General features: G+C 42.3%; 1 long non-coding RNA gene across 1 annotated transcript in view; it reads left to right on the top strand.

Annotated features, from left to right (window-relative positions):
* The first annotated feature begins 8 nt into the window (after positions 1-8).
* The window catches only part of LOC140252523 (uncharacterized), a 53,666-nt gene continuing 33,382 nt past the window's right edge, over positions 9-20,292 (top strand). The window contains exons 1-2 of the long non-coding RNA XR_011903665.1: positions 9-119; positions 6,815-6,952. This is a non-coding gene — a long non-coding RNA (uncharacterized lncRNA). The remainder of the gene's footprint in view (positions 120-6,814; positions 6,953-20,292) is intronic.

Below are 20,292 nucleotides of genomic sequence, written 5' to 3'. Positions count from 1 at the left end.
GGGAAGAGGAGGAGGAGGTGCTGGATAACGGCTGCGGCGCGGCCTCGCGGCGGCGCCTCTTCCCCTCACGGACACGGCCGCCATTTTGCCGCCTGAGGCGGAGCTCCTTCAGCGTTACTGTGAGTGTCTGCCGCCCTTAGCTGTCCTTGGCCCGCTGTAAAACGAGACGTGAGGGCTTTCTGTAGCCGTGGCCTGCTGGCAGGTTCTCAAAGTGAAGAAAAAAGGGAACAAAACCCCCCAGCCCACACAAGCACTGCAGCAGGTTGCTATTCCTGTGTCCCCTACCAACCTGGGCCCTGCTGACCACATTATGCCCACTGAACGCTGTTTAATAGATGGAGCGTCTTTAATAGAATTTACAACTAACAGTATTATAATGTGTAACTATATACCGTAGGGTAGCAGGGCATGCTGCCGTCTACTTTAATATTCACGTTATAAATTCTTTGAAACGATTGCACCAGTTTGAATCCCTAGCAGCATTTAATGCATTTCTGTGTGCTTAGAATTCTGAGTAGAGTGATGGAATTCCTGTTAACATTTTGAGTCAGAAGCATGTAGTAACTTTTTCTTTGTAGGTTTGTTAGGCTGTGTTCTTCAGATATTACAAAAAGACCAAGTGGGGTATCCAGCATAAAACGTGGGAAACGCTACCAAAAAGCACCGATTGACATTTACAGGGTTTCTATTCTGATGGAGCTCAATAGTGCAAGTGAGAGCAGAGCCCAGCGGGCAGGACGATGCTCATCTCAGGCTGCTTGGTTTCTCCAGCATCCCAGACTTCAGGTTTATTCACACCTTGCCCTTGAAATGTGTCTTTTGCAATCCTATTGAGATACTGTACTGAAATATGTAAATCCTCCAGCAGTTTCAGTGGTAAGCAGGCATAAGCTTTATTTAAAGACAAGCTCTGCAGCTCGTGTTTCAGAACCTAGAGAAAGAGGGATTCTTGCCTGTCCTCATTTCCAGTGATCTTTCTCTTACGCAAGAATAAAACAGAAATGGAGTCAGTGAAAACTCCGGTCTAATTACTGGAAATGAGAACATATCAATTTATTTCTCTAAGAGTTAGAGGAGCTTTCTTGGTCATATAAAATAAAACTTGCAAACTGTTACAGGTTACTGTTACTTTTATATACTAACAGATACAGGTTATACTTTCTATGTTTACTTTCTTAAAAGTGATGAAGCTGTGTATGCTGGATGTATGTTATCCACAACTAGCTTTTCATGGCTCCCTTAGAAGTAATTTCTTTAGACACTGTGACCTTCGGCTGGCAGGAAGCCATGGAATACTTGGGAGTTTGCTTCTTTCTGGATGACTTTATCCCTTTAAAAACAAACCGCCTACTTTACAAAAGAAGTTTAAAATAGTTCCTCTGTGTGAAAGATATCTACGTTCCCCCAGGGCCAAGGGCTTTTAGTGGCATTTCTGAACTACTATTGACCGTGCCGGTGTAACAGTCATCCATTTGGTGAGTTTTATCAAGTCAAGTATTAACTTTCAGTCAGCTACTCGTTTGTCTTGGAAGTCTCTTCCGATTGCTGTGCTTTGATCTTGGAAGTCTCTTCCAATTGCTGTGTCACTGATCTGAGGAGAAGGGGACAGAAAAAGAACTACAGATTGCAAATCTGTGTACTGCTAGAATCGTAAGTGACAACCCAGGATTGACTGCGGGATGTTCTGCATCTGTGGTTTGACAGAGTGTAAGAGTCCTGTGGCCATGCGGACGTCACAGTTGTCATTTATCCCACAGTCCATGGCCACGTAGACGTGGTTGTGAATGGAGGCAGACCATGTGCAAGGCATGTCACTCCAGCAGCACACTGCCCCTTGTTCTTGGAGCTTCAGGACAAGTTGTAGCGCTTGTAGTAGGGCTGAATTTGTATCATCTGCATGCAAGCCAGTGAGTGCACTTCACCCAGTCAAGAATGGTCACCTTCACACCCCCTGTGTATGAGGGCCTGGGTTCCGATTGCCTCCATCAGGATCTCACTGTGGAGACTCTTGTGAAATTCCCATAGTACTGAGGAGTGCATGATTTGTATACACGGTCAGCTGCTCCTATGGTGATACAGACCATTAGGCCTGCAGTGGAATCTCCCACTTTATATGAACAAATGCCTTTTTAGCCTACTGGTTAGAGGCTGGTGATATCCACCCCTCGCATGCTTCACCATGCTAACAGCAAGTAATTAATTCTATCTCTGCTAGAATCACGGTGAGGGGGTGGGAATGAGTTGGGGTGCTTTGGACCTTGGATGAATGTTTTGGAGGAGAGGAGCTTGTGAGCACGCCTGTGTTTAACCCTGTCTGGAGCAGAAAAACAGTATTAATATTGATGCAGATGGTGTAGTTCTGCTCTTTGCTTGTGCTCAGCGTACTGCACTACTGTTAATTAAGCTTTGTTAGTTTGATGTCCAGTTATGGACACACTATGCAAAAACCCCGACATGGGTTTTGATCTTATCTTTCAAAATTCTGGAACTCTGCTTTTTTCCTTTGTACGTGCAAGTACATTTAAAAAGGATTTTCGTAATTTCTTTGTGCCCAGCTTCTCTAATAAGGTTGGACAGATTCTCACAGTTTCTGTTGCTAATATAATTCCTGGCAAATAGAGCAGAAGGTTCGGGAGAACAAAAGAAATGATCTAATTTTAGTAATGGTGCAGACTGGGTCTGTCATTTTTCTCTCTCTTTTATCCTCCTACCCTTTTTGAATGTCAGCCTCTCCCAGCATCGCCTCTTTTCAGTTTGAATCTAATTCTTGTTCTTTGTCAAGGAACTGGGCACGATGAGTTTTTAGATATTCCTCTGAGCAGAAGCTGTAGTATTTGAGCGGCTTATGGGTGAGATTCGGACTTGTCAGAGGTAATTTACTAGGAGTGAACCACTTCCAGTGTAGCTGCTTTTGAAAGTGAAAAAGCCATATATCTGAAATTTCACTTAGTGTGTGTGTCACATTTCTATTATCTGTTTTAAATCTTCAGTCAAAATCTGAGTCTAAGGAGTGCACTGCAGTGTAAGGATAATAAGAGAATTAGTTTGGTTCTGAAAGACAAAGAGGGCTGCGTTTAGTATTGGAGGTCAGGTCTCTGTCTAGTTAAGTTCTTTGGCTTGTGCATAATTTAAATATAAGAATTACTGCTGAAGCCTTAATATTAAAATTGTTCTTCCAAAGACAATACTAGCGTGTTTTAAATTAAGTTTATGCTTACAAACTTTGCTAGATTTGGATCCAGTGACATTGTTCTGTTGAACCACAGTTATGCTCAGCTTACCCAACCTATATTCTTGTGCTCCTGTTTTGGATATGAGAAATAAACAGGCTGAATTGGCAATTTGGATGATGGCAATTATAGCTAGCTGATGTGCAGAACCATGCAAGAAAGCAGACAGTGAAGAGTAATGCGGACTGAAGTGAAAACTGCTGAAGCAGTAACAAGATGCACGGGACATCCTTTCTCATAGCTTAATTTATTGTGCACACAGCAAAAACACCAGCAGGATTAGAAATAAACTATAGCTCAGCATTCACAGACGTAATTATTCAAAGATGAAAAATGAAGCCAGAATAGAAACTTAATTTTGTTCCCAAACAGGTCTATCTAAACAATGAAATTGGCCTTGATTAAAAATGGGCAGTTTTATAAAACACGTAAACTGTGAATATCTAGCTCTTGCTGATTTCATTATGTTTCATGTCATAGAAGAGGGCTCTAAAACCTAAACAATATTCTGTCTAAAACAGCTTCCTCTGATGTAACAGACCATACTGTTAGGCCGTAAGTTGGGCTCTGGGTTGCAGTCAGGGTACTTTTAGAATAGTGTTTTCAAGTGCAAATGCTCAGTAAATAATGAGGCAGACCTCCTGCCTTACTTGTGAGATGGATTTAAAAAGTGAGCTCAGTCTAAGATTGAAAGAGAATTGCTTCTGAATGTTTCGTCTTTAGGAATTGAATTTACATTGCCTTTTTGTTTGTTTATTTATTTATTTCAGTAATCATTAATCCATGAACAGCAACTTCAAAATGCTCTGTGCCAAGTAGGGAAAGTTTGCAGCGAAATGTCTTGACCAAGCAGCTCATCATTTAACCAGGAGATGAAAGGGAAGGACCAGCCTTTCCTTATTTCTCTCCCATTTTTGCATCCCATGCACAGGGTTTGAATGTTTTCACGGAGAAGCTCAGCTAAACGCTGCATTCAGGCTGGGGCAGCCACTCCCTCTCCTTGCTAGCCATGCAGCTCTCATCAGGGTGCTAATATAGTGCCTAATGATGCCCATGTTCTTGAGGCACATTAAGAAAACCCACAGATAGAGATCAAGTTCTGGAACAATAGTTTACACTGGCAGGGCTTTGAACAAAATCTCACTTTCTCTCCAGCTGGCTGGTGTGATTCTAGCAACTAATCTAACTCTTTCAGTGGCAAAGTTTGTTGATACAGCTTGTTGCTCTTCCTGTCACAGAACACATCAATAACCAGGGCAGTCACAGAACCACAGGAGTGTTCAGGTTGGAGAGACCTTTGAAGGTAATCTAGTTCAAGTGCTGCTCAAAGCAGGATCAGCTGGAGTGGATTACTCAGGGCCATGTCTGTCTGGGCTTTGAGTTTTGAGTATCTCCAGGGACTGAGTGCATAACCAGTTCCAGTGTGGGTTGTTTGGGTTTGTTTGTTGCTTTTTTGGTTGCTGGTTTTTTATTTTTCTTTTATTTTTCTTTTTTTCTTTTTATGTTTAAATAGAGTTTCCTGTATTTCACTGTCCATTGTCTGCTCATTGAGTGCCACTTAGAAGAGTCAGGCTCAGTTTCCTTACTCTTTCCCATCCGGTTGTGATGCACATTGGTAAGATACTCCTGAACTTCTCAGGGCTCAGCAGGCTCAGCTCTGTCAGTCTGTCCTCTTACAACAGATGCTCCAACTCCTTCTGCCTCCATTGTACTGAGGAGCAACCTCTGGTTGACTGAACCAAGAAGACCAGATGTGACCTCACTATTGCAGAGGAGAGAAGGATTACCTCCCTTGGCTTGCTGGAGGTGCTCTTCCTAATGTAGCTTTTGCTGCAAGGGCACATTGCTGGCTTATGCTCAGGTTGTTGTCCTCCGGGTCTACCATGGGAGTTCCTGCAGAACTGCTTTCCAGCTCCCACCCTGTTCTGGGTCTTGCGACCATTCTTGCCCAGGGCTTTGCAGTTCCCTTTGTTGGATTTTATGAAGTTGCTGTTTGCCTGCTGTAAGTCTTTACAAAGAACCTCTCAGGATAGAGTTGAAGGGATGGAGATTTAATTACCTCAAGTTCCCACCAAATCCACACATCATTACTTACCCTTTTTGGTCTCATTGTCCTCTATAACACCATGTCATCATCCTGATCTCTCAGCGAATCTGAAATGAAAACAAAAGCAGTCCATAAAGTCTTTTTCTTTGTAAGTTTAGGCAGAAGAAGGAAGGAAGGGTATTTAATTCTCTGTGTTAGATAAATTATCTGAGTCGTACAAATTTTTTATTTATGACATTTCTACTTAAACAACAGGAATCCTGCCCCAAAATAAATGTGTATGGATTGAAGCCTCTTGGTTATGAATGAATCACTTATTTTCTTTATATTTATGCAGCTGAAATTCATAGTTTCCTCTGTGTAATATGCTTTTTCCTCAGGGTTCTTTCCAACAGGGCCTCACCGATTCTGTCCTCAGCTCACCTACAGTGGGAAAGCAGAGCATCTGTGCTGTTTCCTGATTGTATGAAATACAGGGAAATGCTGCTATGAAATGCCACAGTCTGGAATCTCCATCAGATTGCCAGATGTCCTGAATATCCAGAATTCTGTCTTTGCCTTTCTCATTTTACTTCTTGTTCTGGGTTGAGATTTAGAGCCTCATGGAGCAGACTGATTCACAGAATTGCAGGGGTTGGAAGGGACCTCGTGATCATCGAGTCCAGCCCCCCTGCTAAAGCAGGCTCCCTGCAATAGGTCCTACAGGGAGCCATCCAGATGCTCAGCATGGATTGACTCTTGTCTGTGAAGATTTCTTACTTGAGGCTCTTCCTTAGATCTGCAATTTCCGGTCTGTAGTGGATGGCTCAGACAGAGCACAGACTTTGGGACATAATCCTGGTTTCTGGGGACTCAGTACTCAAAATGCCTTTGTGCTGGAGACAGCCTTTGTTTGGAGGTCAGGAGCACCCAGGCCTCTTCTCTCACCTGTACTGAGAAACTTAAGCTCATCCAAAACTCCTTTGTCCCCTTTCTTTGCTTAAACTCAAACAGTATGTTTTAGCATAGGTCAATTCACAAGGTAAACGTGGACTTACTTCTTAAACATATTTGCTTGTTCTATAATTTCTTTGTGCCCCTGGTCTTGCCTTGCTGCCAGCAGTGCCCTGTGTCTCACTGCTGGGAAGCATCAATGCAGAGTGAGTGAGTGAGAATGGACTTGTGTTGGGGCTGAAGTGCTTCCAGGAATGAAAAATGGTCTTTGAACAAATGTGGTTTCATCTGACCTTCAGTATATCTTCTGACTTTAGTTTTCCTCCTGCAAACTAGGTTCTGTCTGGATAAATTTATTGAATATTGGGTGGGAGGAGGGAAAGCATGATTATTGAAAGAAAAAAAACAACCATCAAATCCCGTTTCATAGACAGCTCATTTATTCTAAGTAGGTCAGGGTTGTTACAAAAACATAGCAGCAGTCACACTAGCGATAGGCTTCAGCTTGTTGAGTACCATCCGTTAGCATTTAAGACATCCACCCCCTTTTCATTTTCGATTTTGAAGGCAGGTGACTCACAAAGAACACTTCTTTCCCCCCCAGGCTGACCCAGTGTCAGGCAGCAGAAGTGAGGATCCAGGTCCTCCTGTTGCTGAAACGCCCAGGAACGAGGCTGCAGGATTAAGGAGGAAGCGGAGGTTTTAATGAAGCAGACTCTTTTCTTTGGAGGGGTGAAGGGAGGTAAGGGAAGCTCCTGTTGCTTATGTGATTATTGCTAATTACTGTAATTGAACATCCTCATGACAGGAATATTTGGGGCCTGAGGTAAAGCCTGTTTGCTTCCGTTCCTTTTTTCAACTGTCTCGTGGTGCCCCCTCGAGGTAGGAGAGCGGCTCGTTTCATTCACGACAGTAGAGCTGCTGGGATGCGAACTGCAAGCACAACCCTTGAAGAAGCTGAGAAATCAGTTTGCTTTGGAAAAACAAAACAAAACAAAACAAAAGCATTGCCGTAACTCCACGCAAAGCTGGTGGGTTTTGGATTCCATTTAAAAGCGCACACTGATCCCTTTGCCTCCAACTTTTCTGTGAAAGCCAACATAAGGAAGGACACAAAAAGCACAGGGGATGTTTGTTTGCAGTACCCTGAGGCCAAAGAGGTGTTTTTCCCCTGTGTGAGAGCAGATTACAGCACGACTAAAGGCTGCCTGCTTCCTTGAGGGAAGGGATGCATTCCCCACAATGTGCTCATTTCCCTTGAAGTCTAGGATATGTTTGGGTAATAATGGGATTAGAAACCTCGACATATTAGGAAGGCCAGCCTCTGGCTTCAAGTTAAATAGAGGGCACTGTGCTTGTGGGGAAGTCCTTGCATGGTGTGCCTGACCCTCGTAGCTGGGGGAAGCGGAGCGGAGGGGTGCAGTCACCACTGTTCTGTGAAGGACTGCAAGCTGCAGGCTTCCTGTTAACAGCAATGATTGGGTTGGAAACATTTTTTGCCATGTGACAGTAGATTCTCCTTTCCAATGGCCTCATCTTAAATCCCACAAGAAGTGTGGATTATTGTGCCATAGGTCCTTTAGAGTTGCTGAATGACTTTGGTTTTGGACTGAAGGTGGAAGCTGAGTGCTGGGGACACTGTTTGACAGATAAGTATGCTCTGGGTGCATGCTGTTTTAATGGTAAGCTGCCTTTCTGCTGAGCAGGATAAATTTCACCTCACTGTGTCCACTCTGCTGTCACCTTTTCATGGGACCCTTCTGAGTCATTCTGGGTTACTTCCATCTGATATAGGTTAGACATAGGAGGTATTTTGTTGTATTATTTTGCTGTATTTTGTTGAAGTCCTTTCAGACCTCCTGCCACACCTAATTGTCCCAACAGCAGCAGTCACCGGGCAGTCTGTTATGTTCATTGGACCAAAATCTCTTTGTTTCAGCTGCACCCTTCAGGCCCAATAACCACAGAGGGCCTGAGATGGCCTTGCCTTCAGAACCAGGAAGCAGTGGAAGCTGTGGCAGCCTGAGAGGGCGGCTCACACAAATTAGGTGCAGCAAAGTGGGCTGATGAATGCTGCACCTTAGCAAGTGGCTTGACACCTTTTCTTCCTCCTGATAGCAAGACAGCTGTGCTCTTCAGAAGTACCTGGGGAACAAGATTTCCCAAAGGGTTTTTTTTTTCCTCTGATTTTCTTCTGCTTTTACTATAGAAGGCAGACAAGCATGAACTACAGCACCCCCTCTGTCCCATCCTTTATGTGCAGCTTGGTTTTGGAGACTGGAAGGATTTTCATCCATTGATTTTGTGCCCAACATGGATATATGGATATATCTTTAAAGTATTCTTTTCTTAAAAAGAAAAAAAAAAAAAAAAAAAGAAGAAGGAAGGAAAAAAAAGTGCCAACTTCTCATGGATAAATTTTGCTGGGGGTGGTGGGCAATAAATGTAAACACATGCTGAATGACTTGCTGAATCTGATAGCATAAATCCCCTCCGCAGAGCTGTAAATTGACTCAAATCTCCTGTTGTGTGGAAAAGAACTCTTGGGCGCAACAAGGGGTAAGATGTTAATAAAACCTTTGTTCACTGTTACAATGGGGACCGGCTAAAGTGTGGTTTGGGGTTTCTGCCAAGTTAACCCTGACTTATTCCCATTGTCACAAGTACTGCTAAGAAACCCTTTAATGTGTTATTATGGGTAAAGTATGAAAAATAGTCAGTACTTATAATTTCAAATGCTCTACTTGAAGCAAAAGCATTCATTTTAAGAACATCCTTTATTCCTTTTCCCCACTGCTACACTCGGTGCTATAAAGAAAATTCACATTTTGTGTGGCATTAATTTTATTTTGTTGGAAAAAAAGTTGCTTATGTGGTCTGAAACTGCCACTGTCTTTAATTTTGCCAGAATCTTATTTTCTTTAAGATGAAAGTGCAGGTGTTCTGAGCCCCCCAGACACATGCTAACCTGGCTCACTTGATTCTTCCCTTGCCTGTGTTCTGTTAGTGACTGCCAACCATGGTCTCTTGCCCTGTTAGCTCCTTAGGTCAGGATGCATGTACAGTGCATTCAGATCCACGTGCAGACAGTGTTGCAATGGTATTTGAATAATAATAAATTTGTGAAAAATAAGAGCATGCATTTCAACAAGTTAAATTTTTAGTTCTCCAATGAAGAAAGGTAAAAGAAAGAGCTTCTGTCTACAGTCCTGCCTTTCATTTGTATCTGCGCTGCTAGAGAGGCTACTCAATAAATGGCCATGGGAGCCCTCTGGGTGAGCATGAGGTTGTACAAGGCAGTATTTTAGATGTATCTCCACTAGAAGCCAATAGTGGTATGATGACTGCTGGTATCGTCTTGGCAACCAGGGAGGAAATAAAGGAGGTGTTCGGTCTAACCTGGGTACTCTCTAGTGGAGTCAAAGTATCTTGGGAACTGAGTCCACAGAGGTCCAGTCCTGTCATGTGTGAAAGCAGCCTGGTGTCACAGCCACATTCCTTCCAGCCCTCATACCTTTCCCTGCCCTCTGTGCTGCCCGCTCATCTAAGGAAAGGTGGCATCTAACCAAAGCACACTTTTGGTGGTTTCAGTTATAAATGTTTACTCCCACACTCAGAATGTTTCCACTTGTTTTCTTGCCAGGACCTTGAGGATCTCTCTTGAGAGTTCCTTTCATGTAGATATGCACAAAACGAGCAGTTTATCTCCAGCTCCTGCTGACTTCCATGAATAATTTGTTGTAAAACCAAGTTGGACTCCTGCAGTCTTGAGTAACTTTGGAGTACCGCTTTCTGATATTCCAGCCACAGGCCTAAGCACAGATTTTTCTACTTCTAGAGGCCAAAGCAGCCTCCCTGATCTTGGAAATTTCTACTCCTCTTCACTCCCTTTGGGTTCTCTGTAAAACCAACAGTTCCTAACTGGCAGAACTTCTCTTCTGAGTGAAAACTTAAACAAAGAAGATTTGATGGATCGATGATTTTTACTGTTCCTTTTTCATGTCCCCAAGTGTATGCCAGGAAACGCAGTGCTGACATATGAAGGTGGGCAGCTGTTTTACGGGGTGTATTCATACACCCAGCCTCATTGAAGGCAGACAGAATTGCTTGTCTGAGTAATGTCACACATGTGCCTAAATGATTGCAGAGGACTGAAAGGAGTTGGGAGTAGAAATAATAGCACTACTTCATCTCTCACAGAGCAGCGCCAACAAAATAACGAAGCCACATGAATAAAGAACCAACATAATAATTGAGCTGTAACCATTTTTGGAAAATTAGCACTTCTTCCATAACAGTAACGGCTGCTGGGAAAATGGTACAAAATATTAACTGTCAGGTTAAGCACACCTTAATCAACGTGTGCCGAGTCCCACTGATGTGTCCTCAAAACTGTTACTTAAGGACTTGTTAAAGCCAATTAAATAAACAAAATTTTAAAGCCTAATAGCATAAACCACGTAAATAACATAAAAGAGCCATAATGGCTGAATGGGTGAGTGTTTAGCCCTTCCTGATTTAAAACAGTGGAGTGAAAAATGTTGGAGCCCTTGAAGGTGATTTTGAAGACGAGGAAGTGACTGTGCTACACAAACAGCAATCAGAGACAATTAAGAGAACTGGGACAAGTGCCTCATTCTCTCCACAGACTGCATGGGAAATTGCACTTTACATTTCAGTCTCGTTGCATTTAAAATAAGGCCCCCAGCTATGTCATTTTTCAAGTCCAACTCAAATCAAAAGATATTGCTTAAAATCTTCCTATTACTCCACAAGTGAAAAGAATGATTGTCTATGCTGATGAGCCCAGAAGATTGTCTTGGAAAGACTTTGGCAGTTTTGTCTCCCAGTCCCATTATAATGTTATTACTGCCCCTGAAGAAGACTGACAGAGCCTGAATGCCGGAATAAGTACTGGGGTAGTTTAGGGTAGCTGCAGATTTCATGTTGTTTCCCTGCACAACACAGAAACTGTTGCTGTGCTGTGCATCTGTTTTCTTTTAAATCTTCATCTGATGAAGAATCTTAGAAAGACGGTGCAGTACCAAAACAGCAGAAAACAAAGGCAAGCTAAAAACAGCCCTTAAAAAAATGGAAAGAATTCAAATAGGGAATTTTGGAAGTAATGTAATTAGACGTAGACACCTGCATAATTACAGCTCTATCTCTACTCTGATCCCTAGCACACACAGCCCTTGGGCAATACTTTCTCAAAAGCTTTCCGGTAAGCATGGAAAGATTTCAGTACAAAAAGGAGAAGTGTTCTGAAGCAGTCAAGTTGCCTCACTTTGGCAGTCGGTTTTGTGAAGACAGGAGCACACTGAGCTTTCACAGCTCTAATTGCTGCTCTGATTTGTCATAAAATGTTGTGATGCCTAGAAATGAGCACCTCAGCTTTTAAAGGTGCTTAAATACAGATTAAAGTGACCAGCTTTCCCATGGTGCAAACCAGAGAGGCATCTAAGATGTGAAGGACTCGTAAGATCACCAAGTCAAACTGTCAGCCTGACCTACCAATGTCCATCAGTGCCACATCCACACCTCTTAAATACCTATTCCTAATGGAAAAGGCTCTAAAAATAAATTTTAATTAAAATGATAGTTAATGCCAAATATAAGAAATAGTTAATTAAAAAAAGCTCATTATAATATTTCTTCATTCAGATGCAATCAACTGCATATACCAGGTATTCACGTAAAACAAGAAAACAGGAAACTAAATCAATTATTTTCTGATGAAAGATGTAACTTTTACTTTTCTCAATATAACAATTAAATGAGAGATTGTAGTTGCAGTAATGAGCTGGTGCTCGCTCCCCTCTGTCCAATGGGTAAGTGACCTCAATCTCTGAGAAAAAAGTGATGCTTTGTTGGTCTCTGGGGACTTCAGGGCAAATAATGTTCTTGAAACTAAGACGGGTTTGGGAAGGAAGTCACCTGTAAATTCTAACACACCCAGCAAAGCAGTGGAGTGTCAGGAATCGAGTCCATCTAAACCATCAGTCATACATGGAACAACAGAAAAGAGAAATTCTGAAAGCCACCTGTCCTGCTCCCAAAAGCAGATCCTGGTTCCAAGACTCACAGTGGACTTCCTAGCAGAAACTTCATCCACTTCAGTGGGACTTCCTTGGAGCACTCAGCTAATGATGGAAAAACTGAGTCCTAAACTGTTGCATAAAGCAGCTTTAGGAAAAATATACTTAACGGCAAATGCTGCTCTTGGTAAAATCAGTGGGAGTTTTGTGACTTAAGCTCTGCTGGAGAGAGTGAGAATGAAGAACAGCAATGGATTTCCCCTTTGCTATTCTGTGTTAGTGTCTTACAACATTTCATCACTTCTGTTGGCAAAATCAACAGTGTTTTCCCAGGCAGATACTTTATCCTGGCCACGATGTTCTCTCTTCTACTAGTCAGCCTAATCTGCATGTCAAGCCATAACCTTCAATAAATACTTGCATGTTACACATTTATTTACTTATCTAAAGTTCATAGAGAAAAAATATGTTTCTGTTAGTGCACTTGTTGTTCTTCTCCCAGAGGCTGCCAGCACTTGTTAGTTTGGTGCTGAGATAGATGGGCATGCAGCTGCACTTTATGGGCTTCCACAGATTATGCTTACAAGCTTAATACCTATTATATGCCTACAGTACATCAAATAAAATGATTACGTTAAAAGAATATGAAGGGTATGAGGCTGCCAGCCAAACAGTGGGTTTATAGTTTAAGGTGAAACCCTCATCTGAGTACTGCAGCAGTATCTCTAAACTACCTGAAACAAATGCTTCTGGAGCTGTTTTAGGACAAGACTTCAGTACAAAACTTCCAGATTCTGTCATCCCAATACATAGGTACTGTGCCCAGATGGTGGCTTTGTTGCATTCACAAGGTGTGTCTGATTTGGAACATCACAGGTCTGAGGCTGGCTGTAAGAGCAGACATTACCTAACTGTTGGTATCATCTCAGCTTGCAAAGATCAAGAGCCGACCATTGTGCACCACAGCAGAGAGAAACAAAACATTACCATGACCCCAGCTTTAAGCCAGTGATTGTACAAAGGGGTGAATCTGGGTTTAAGTCTTCCTTGGCTTGTTTAAGGTCAGTGATTCTCTCTAAAGAAACAAAACAAAACACACATGCAATAATTAAAAGAATTAACACTGTTTGTGCTGCAAACCAGGATTCCTGCTAAGTGGAAATTTGCCAGATGCTCTCCAACACCAGACACAAAGATGAGGCGTTTTTCTAACCTAAACCTCAGTTTTGCCGTGGGATTGAAGCGCACGATGCTGTCTGCTGATTGGTTTGTTTCAGAGCGTTAATGTTTGTAGTGCAGGTTGTACATCAGGGTTACTTGGAAGAAGCTGTAGGAAATCCTTTTACTCTCAGGCTGCTGGGCTTTTATTTTGTGGAGAAAGTAATAAGAATGAAAAAAATTCTGGAAGAGCCATTGGGCTTAGTAAAGATTGAGGGGTTTATATGCTTTTTTTTCTTTTTTTTCCCTTCTTTTTTCTCCCTTTTTTTTTTTTTTTTTTTCTTTTTTTCTTTTTTTCTTAATGGTCCAATTATGTACCACATAGCAGCAACTGGGCTAACAACAGCCATATGACGGAATAGCTTGTAATCCGGTTGTGGGTCTAGCTCCATGAGACAGACTCCAAGTAGATGAGTTTTAAATCTCCTTAGAATTAAGAAGGGTTTGGCAACCAAATTAATTGTTTTGGAAAAATCCTCCTTTATGGATTGTGAAGAGGATAAAAAGGGAAAAAACATGTCATCTGTAGTGGTTAGTCAGATGTTCTTTTGGAGTTACAGCGATTTCCTCTCTAATTCCTCTTCTTGTTGACATTCCCGTTAAAAGAATAATGAGTACGATGTCCATTGCCTTAGTGCTGCTCGTCGCTGTGTACGTTACGAAATCTTTGCATTAAGCCACCCAAATGGATTGAATCACATTGTAAGGCAGGCATTAAAAACAATTGCACTCGACTGTAAGCACGCATAAAAGCAAAGCATAACCGATACGCTGCCGTGCGAGTGATGATCACTGCTGGTGCACCGTACGGTAGATTCAGAGGTGGTTGGGCCCAGACAACTGAGAGCACTGGTGTAGCAGGGGTGGATTATTTTAGTCTCTGGATTTTTAATATTGATGTACTTACCCTTTTACCAGAGAGGTTGTGATGCTTCGGAACAATGTATGGTGTGTATTATTAATGCCGTGTTTAAGTAACGGGAGGCAATTAAACAATCACTGTGTAATAGTCTCCCAGGTGTATTGCTTTGGTAGACATTTTGTAGCTGCATGGCCTATTCTCACAGTGGCCGTGTTACTTAATTAGCCAATGCTTTTAAGGTATTTTGGCAAAAATAGATGTGCAAAAAACAAGGCATTATTATTTCACAGGTGGCATAGAAGGAGCTTCATTAAGGCGGCTGGTACTAATAGTCCTTTAATACAGAAAGCCAGAAGATGGTTCTTCACATGGTAAATTAAACAGTGAAATATACCAATTTTTACTTGATTCCTATCAAGCTAAACTACCCCACGTTCATTTGCTTCGGCTTTAAGCCCTTCCATTCTAGTATTCTCTGGCCCCGGTTACAGAATTGCAGCTTGCTTTTCACCTACCTTCTAACAGTTTAACATAGATGTCTGGGTCCAGCCCATTGTTCCAATTGTATATAGTTTAAAAAGCTCTGCAGTATTTTACTCTTTCCATTATATCTTGGCTTCCCCGAGCGCTCTGCTCGCTGCATTTTGCTTGTACTGCCTCTGTTTTCTAAACCCATTTATGCCTTTTTTTCTGTACACACTTGTTCATTGGGGAGCTTAAATTGACTTCTCTCCATTCTGTTTCCTTAACTAAAAACGCACCATTAAGGTTGATTGAAGTCTTTTGAAAACACTTCATAAAAAATGAAAGGCCATAAGAAATTAGGCTACCAGTGTTTGCAAATACCTGTTTTCAGCCAAATTGATGGAAAGGAATAAGAACTGAAATTTAAAAGTGCTACCGATATATATTTGTTCACTACTTAATTTTATGGGAATGGAGACAGCTCGTGTAAAACACGCTGAGGAAGAAAATATCGAGGCACGAACAAAACATGCCCTGCGGTGGGTTTTTATCATGCAGTTCCAAAGAGGGAACGTGGCAGAATTAATTCTTAGGGAGTAATTTTGATTTTCAAGCACTCCTCTTCAGAGAAGGCTGAAAACTGTTTATTCCTAAGAATAACATTTGTGCAATAGGAGTCCTTAAGAAATGGCTTTCCAAATGGGAGAGAACAAAAGGTTGATTAGATCAGCAAAACTTGGAGTCTCCTTTCGGCACAAAAACATCTGTGCGGTGGTTGAGGATATTAAGTATGTTTTACATTATGTCACGCGCACTTAATAAACAAAGCAGCCTCATTTCACACATCAGCCAACAGGAATAAAACACTCCAAAAAGCACGCTGAATCGTCAGGGAAACTTTTATGGACATATGGAAATACATCTGACTTTGAAAAGAGAAATGCCAAGAGGGATTTGCACGAAGTTAAGAGCAAAACGACTGCTTCAGAATCGGGAGAGATCACATTGAAAATGGCAGCTTGCTTGTCAGGGCAGCTGAGATGGCTCCCTCAGCAAGCAAAACAGCCCAGCTGTTTCCAGACTCTCCTAATAGTGCTGCTTATCATTAAAGAGTGCACACTGTAGAAATTTATAGACGTAAAGGAATAATTGATCAACTTTAATGTAGTCTTAGATCATTTCTTTATTTTGAAGATCTATTGCTTCCACGGCTCATCCTCCTTCCAGGAACACTTTCACTCTGACAGTCATCTCACTAACCAGAGATGCCTGAAGTACAGAAGATGTTCAGCATAAATCTTACCTTACAGCTTTAATACATTTCTACCAACAGAAGTCTTAACGTGGGAGAAAACCCACGCCTCTAACCCCAAGGTCAAACTCAGGTTTGAATTCAATATTAAATGAACATGTAAATGAAAGCTGCTTGCAGACTTTGCCCTTAATAGGACGAGCCATTTACAATTTGTCTTCCTTTTCATTCTGTTTTTTAAAGCAACAATATAAAGCCACCAGCCCTGAGATGCAGCAGCATTTCATGGTGCATGTGAACACAAGTTGTAGCATACTGTATCACTTCCTTCAAGAATTCTCCCGCTAATGGAGGAAAAGAGCAGCGAGATCAACAAGAAAAGTAGCTGAGTACAAGGAGGTCATTCAGAAGCTATGAGTTCTGTAGCAGAGGTACAAGAAAACCCTGTCAGCTTCCATCCCATTAAACAAGCTATGAGCTATGTGTGAGACTCGCTGGGATTACCAGCAAACCCCCACCAAGATGTGTGCTAGCTTTTGCTCACGTCCTCTATCAATTATTTAGTTCCTTTTATGCAAATAATGTTTCATAGAAGCGATGGAGATCCATAATGGGAAGAAGAGCAACATCCATTTAGAAGAATTAAATGGTAGATGAAAAGCATGACACTTAGCAGACAATAGCTATTGAAATGGTACAGTAGCATCACTTCTTAACTGTCTGCATTCATATACAGATGGGGAGAGTCAAAGTTTTATTTGCTTTTTTGGTGAACTTTATGCAAAATTAAATAAGAAGACAGTAGACAAAGACTCCTGCAATTGCGGTGCTGCCCAGGGGACTGTTGCAGAAGTGAGGCCTCTGCAGCAGATCGGTGTTCTTCAGCCTCTAAGCTTTCATTTTGTATTTTATAGGGAATGTTTGCAACCAGCCTGGGTACAAACGGTGTTTCAGTGGAAGAGCCTTCACTGTTCTTTAGATCTGAGGGTCAGAAGAGGACTAAGGGCCACTCCTGCATCTTTTTATCAGGAAAATTTGTCCCATTGCTTTCAGTGCAAATATGGGATCAAAACTGCTCTGCTGCAGCACTGCTACAGTTGGTTAGGCCAAACTGACTAAAGGTGCTTGCAGAAGCAATCTGTTCCCATCACTGGGAGTAAGCTTGCTGTGTGAGACTCATCAGAGATGCTCCAGGAAGGCTTTCCTTCTTCTGTACTGGATTCTTCCCACAGAAGAGACTGACAAGTAAATGCTGACAATCCTGGACACATCCATGCAAAGAACTGAGCGTGTCACTACCGAGAGCCCTTAAATCCTCGTCTGGGATTTTACTTGGAAGGTTTATCCCTTTTCTTGTCAGCAACCTAATTATAGCCTTCCTGCTGAACTGTCTGTGGTCTGTGTGACCACTTATGTCTGGATCTGCCCTTGTGAGCATGGTGATGCCCCACTAATGTCTCTCACAGCAAAGGCTGTGGTGGAGCTGCTTGTCCGGAACAGAACTTGTCAGTGGGGGTGAGAAGGGCCTCCATCATTCCGTGTATTCCAGCATCCTTGAGAGAACCTCAGAATAACCTTGAGTTTTACACCAGAAAACCACAGATAAGAATCTTTAAAGCTATAGATGCACAGATATTGGACTGAGGTCTCAGCGCTTTTATCTCCTGCTGCATCCCCTTTGCCACCCTATGCCGTAACTAGAGGTCTTTGCATGCAAAGGAGTATGGATCAAAAGCAAACAAAATGCTGTCAAATGTTACAGTATGGGGAGACAAAGTATAAGCGTTAAAACATTTCTCACTGCTCCAGCCCGGATTTGTCCCATGCAGAGACATCTCTTCTAAAGGTTTTGTAGCATGAGTGCCCTCTACGGTTATGTTGCTTTGGCTTCTCCAAATGTGCTGTTACTCAAAAAGGATATATATATACATTTGCTAAACAGGAGATCTGTAAAGTGTTTTTAAATGGAGAGCAGTTGGCCCCCAAACCAGAATTATGCTTCCATTATAAAATGCTGCACCTAAAAATGCCCTGGCAGAAGACAAAAGTGAAATTTTAAGTCCCTGAAAGACAGTGAAATTTAAAAGAATATTCTGCACATGGATAAGTTCAGACACTGAAATCAAAGTAAAGCTGGAGGGAATACAGCTCTGTTTCTAACTTTATGTTCACCACGTTGTGCTTTCACAGCCTACAGAAAGGAGAGCTGCTCACCTCTAACAGGCTGCCAGAACAACGCTCTCCATCTTGGACGCAGGTGGCAGTGCCAAAGGATGCTTCTGTTCAGGCTGACAAAGGGGGTTTTCTGCATGGTTTGGATTTACATGGAGCACACAAGAGCAAAAAGCTGCACTGAGTGGTCTCTGAAGAGAGCAAGACGGGCTCTTCCTCACCTTTTTCCTCCCCCCTTCTCTCACTTAATGCAAATGTTAGGACTTGCCTTAAGATTTGTTACCTACGTGAGGCTGAGATGGATCTTGTAGAGAGATCAGTAACACAGGGCTATGAGTACCACCACATCTGCATGAGCACCTATGCTTCATTTCCCTTAGCGTAGTACTTTTACCATCAGCTCACTCATGGGAGGCCACCTTCTGTTCCGTGTTGTTCCTCCATCCCCATTAGCTGCACATGTGCTCCTCTCTCCCACTGGCTCACCTTATGGGATGAACTCTTCTGGGTATGAAATGCTTTTCCCTGACGGCACTGCTGTTCCGTCCTCTCAGGCAGTGACTTTTAGATGCAAGGTGGTGCAAACTGCACCAAAAATAAACCAGTTGCTCTCAGATCTATTTCCCAAGAAGTGAGAGCTCCAAATCTAGCAGAGAACAAAAAGTATCTGACTCAGTGGCTGTGCGGCCCTTGCAGGCCCCCGCTGAGCTCTGCAACACTACAGGTAATTTATTATCTCCTCGTAAAATGCAAGGATAGGACCAACAGCTTTGGCTTATTCAGGTGCAAATCTGCCATAATCCAAACGAAGTGAGAGTCTCCGTTGCGCTGAGAACTGGAGGCTGTTAGCAGCCCTGGTCTAGAAAATCACGGTACAACAAAGACACCTTGTGGCTGTGCTGCAAATCACACACGAGACAAAGCAGCAGCCAGACAGTGGATCCAACCACAACCTGAGAGTCCACAGTCTGTTAACAGCCTTCACTCTGATGCCTGCCGTGTACCTGGAAGCACAAATAGCAGTTACTGCTCCTTCAAATCACTGACGTTTGATTTCTGAAGTGAGACAAAATGATGCACAGTAAATTTGCCAGCACAATCCTTGATCTGATACGTACTATTGGGGTTGTTTTTTAGTTTCCCACCTTTTTGAGAAGATTCGTTATAATGTAATCCATGCTGGTTTTCCAGTAGTGTAAATCTGAGCAAGAATCAGGGTCATGAGGCTCTTAGAAGACAACACTACTGCATAGTAAAGATGGAGAGAACAGATCGCATCCCATTATTCCAATGCAAACTTGAAGGAATGCTGCTGAGCTCCGAATTCTTGGCACCTGGATCTAGAAAATGGAATCCTGATTTATACGGGGCTGAGTTCTAACAGGGCAAGACAAAGGGATCTCCGAGTCCCACAGGATCCATATATCCTACATGTGTTTAATTGTTTGCTTCAATGAACTCAATGACTTCATTACTTAATTGCCATTCCGTGTCATTCATTATACATTCACAGTCACAGCCTTAAAATGGAAATACAAAATGCCACTCCTGCGGCACCACTCGAGTCTGTGTAATAATAATGAAGAATTTCCTCTAACTTCTCACGTTTTCTTGGTTATTATTGACCTCTATGGCCATTTTAGCTGTGCTTCCATGAGAACAGTTTTCTTACACTCAACCAGAACTCGGCTGAGTTCCCGTTCAATTTTCAGCTTAGGGTTGTATGCAAGATTTACCAATATTGAAAAAATAAAATTAAAATAGAAGTTCAGCAAACATCAGCAACTTTGCTATGTGAAATGCTAAGAGTAGCTACAGATACCCTCTAGCTATGCTTTATAAAGTTAAGAAATACAGGGAAGATCAGTATTTCAAGGAAATCTAACCACAGCAAGGTAAAGAGTCCTGTTATGATACCTGAACAGCTTTAACTCTGCGTGAAGTGATGCCATGAGGGGAAAGGTGAAAAAGGTGGGAAAAGGCCTGACCTGTTCTAAAGCAGCATTTCACCTAATCTGAGATGACATGAGCAGTGTTGCTGCATCAGAGGCAAACATTTATTATGTCTGGGTGCC

This window comes from Excalfactoria chinensis, chromosome 5, assembly GCF_039878825.1.
Source record: "Excalfactoria chinensis isolate bCotChi1 chromosome 5, bCotChi1.hap2, whole genome shotgun sequence".
In the NCBI taxonomy this organism is placed as follows: Eukaryota; Metazoa; Chordata; class Aves; order Galliformes; family Phasianidae; genus Excalfactoria; species Excalfactoria chinensis.
Note: the sequence above shows the minus strand (reverse complement) of the source record. Positions and strands in the feature narration are given on the sequence as shown.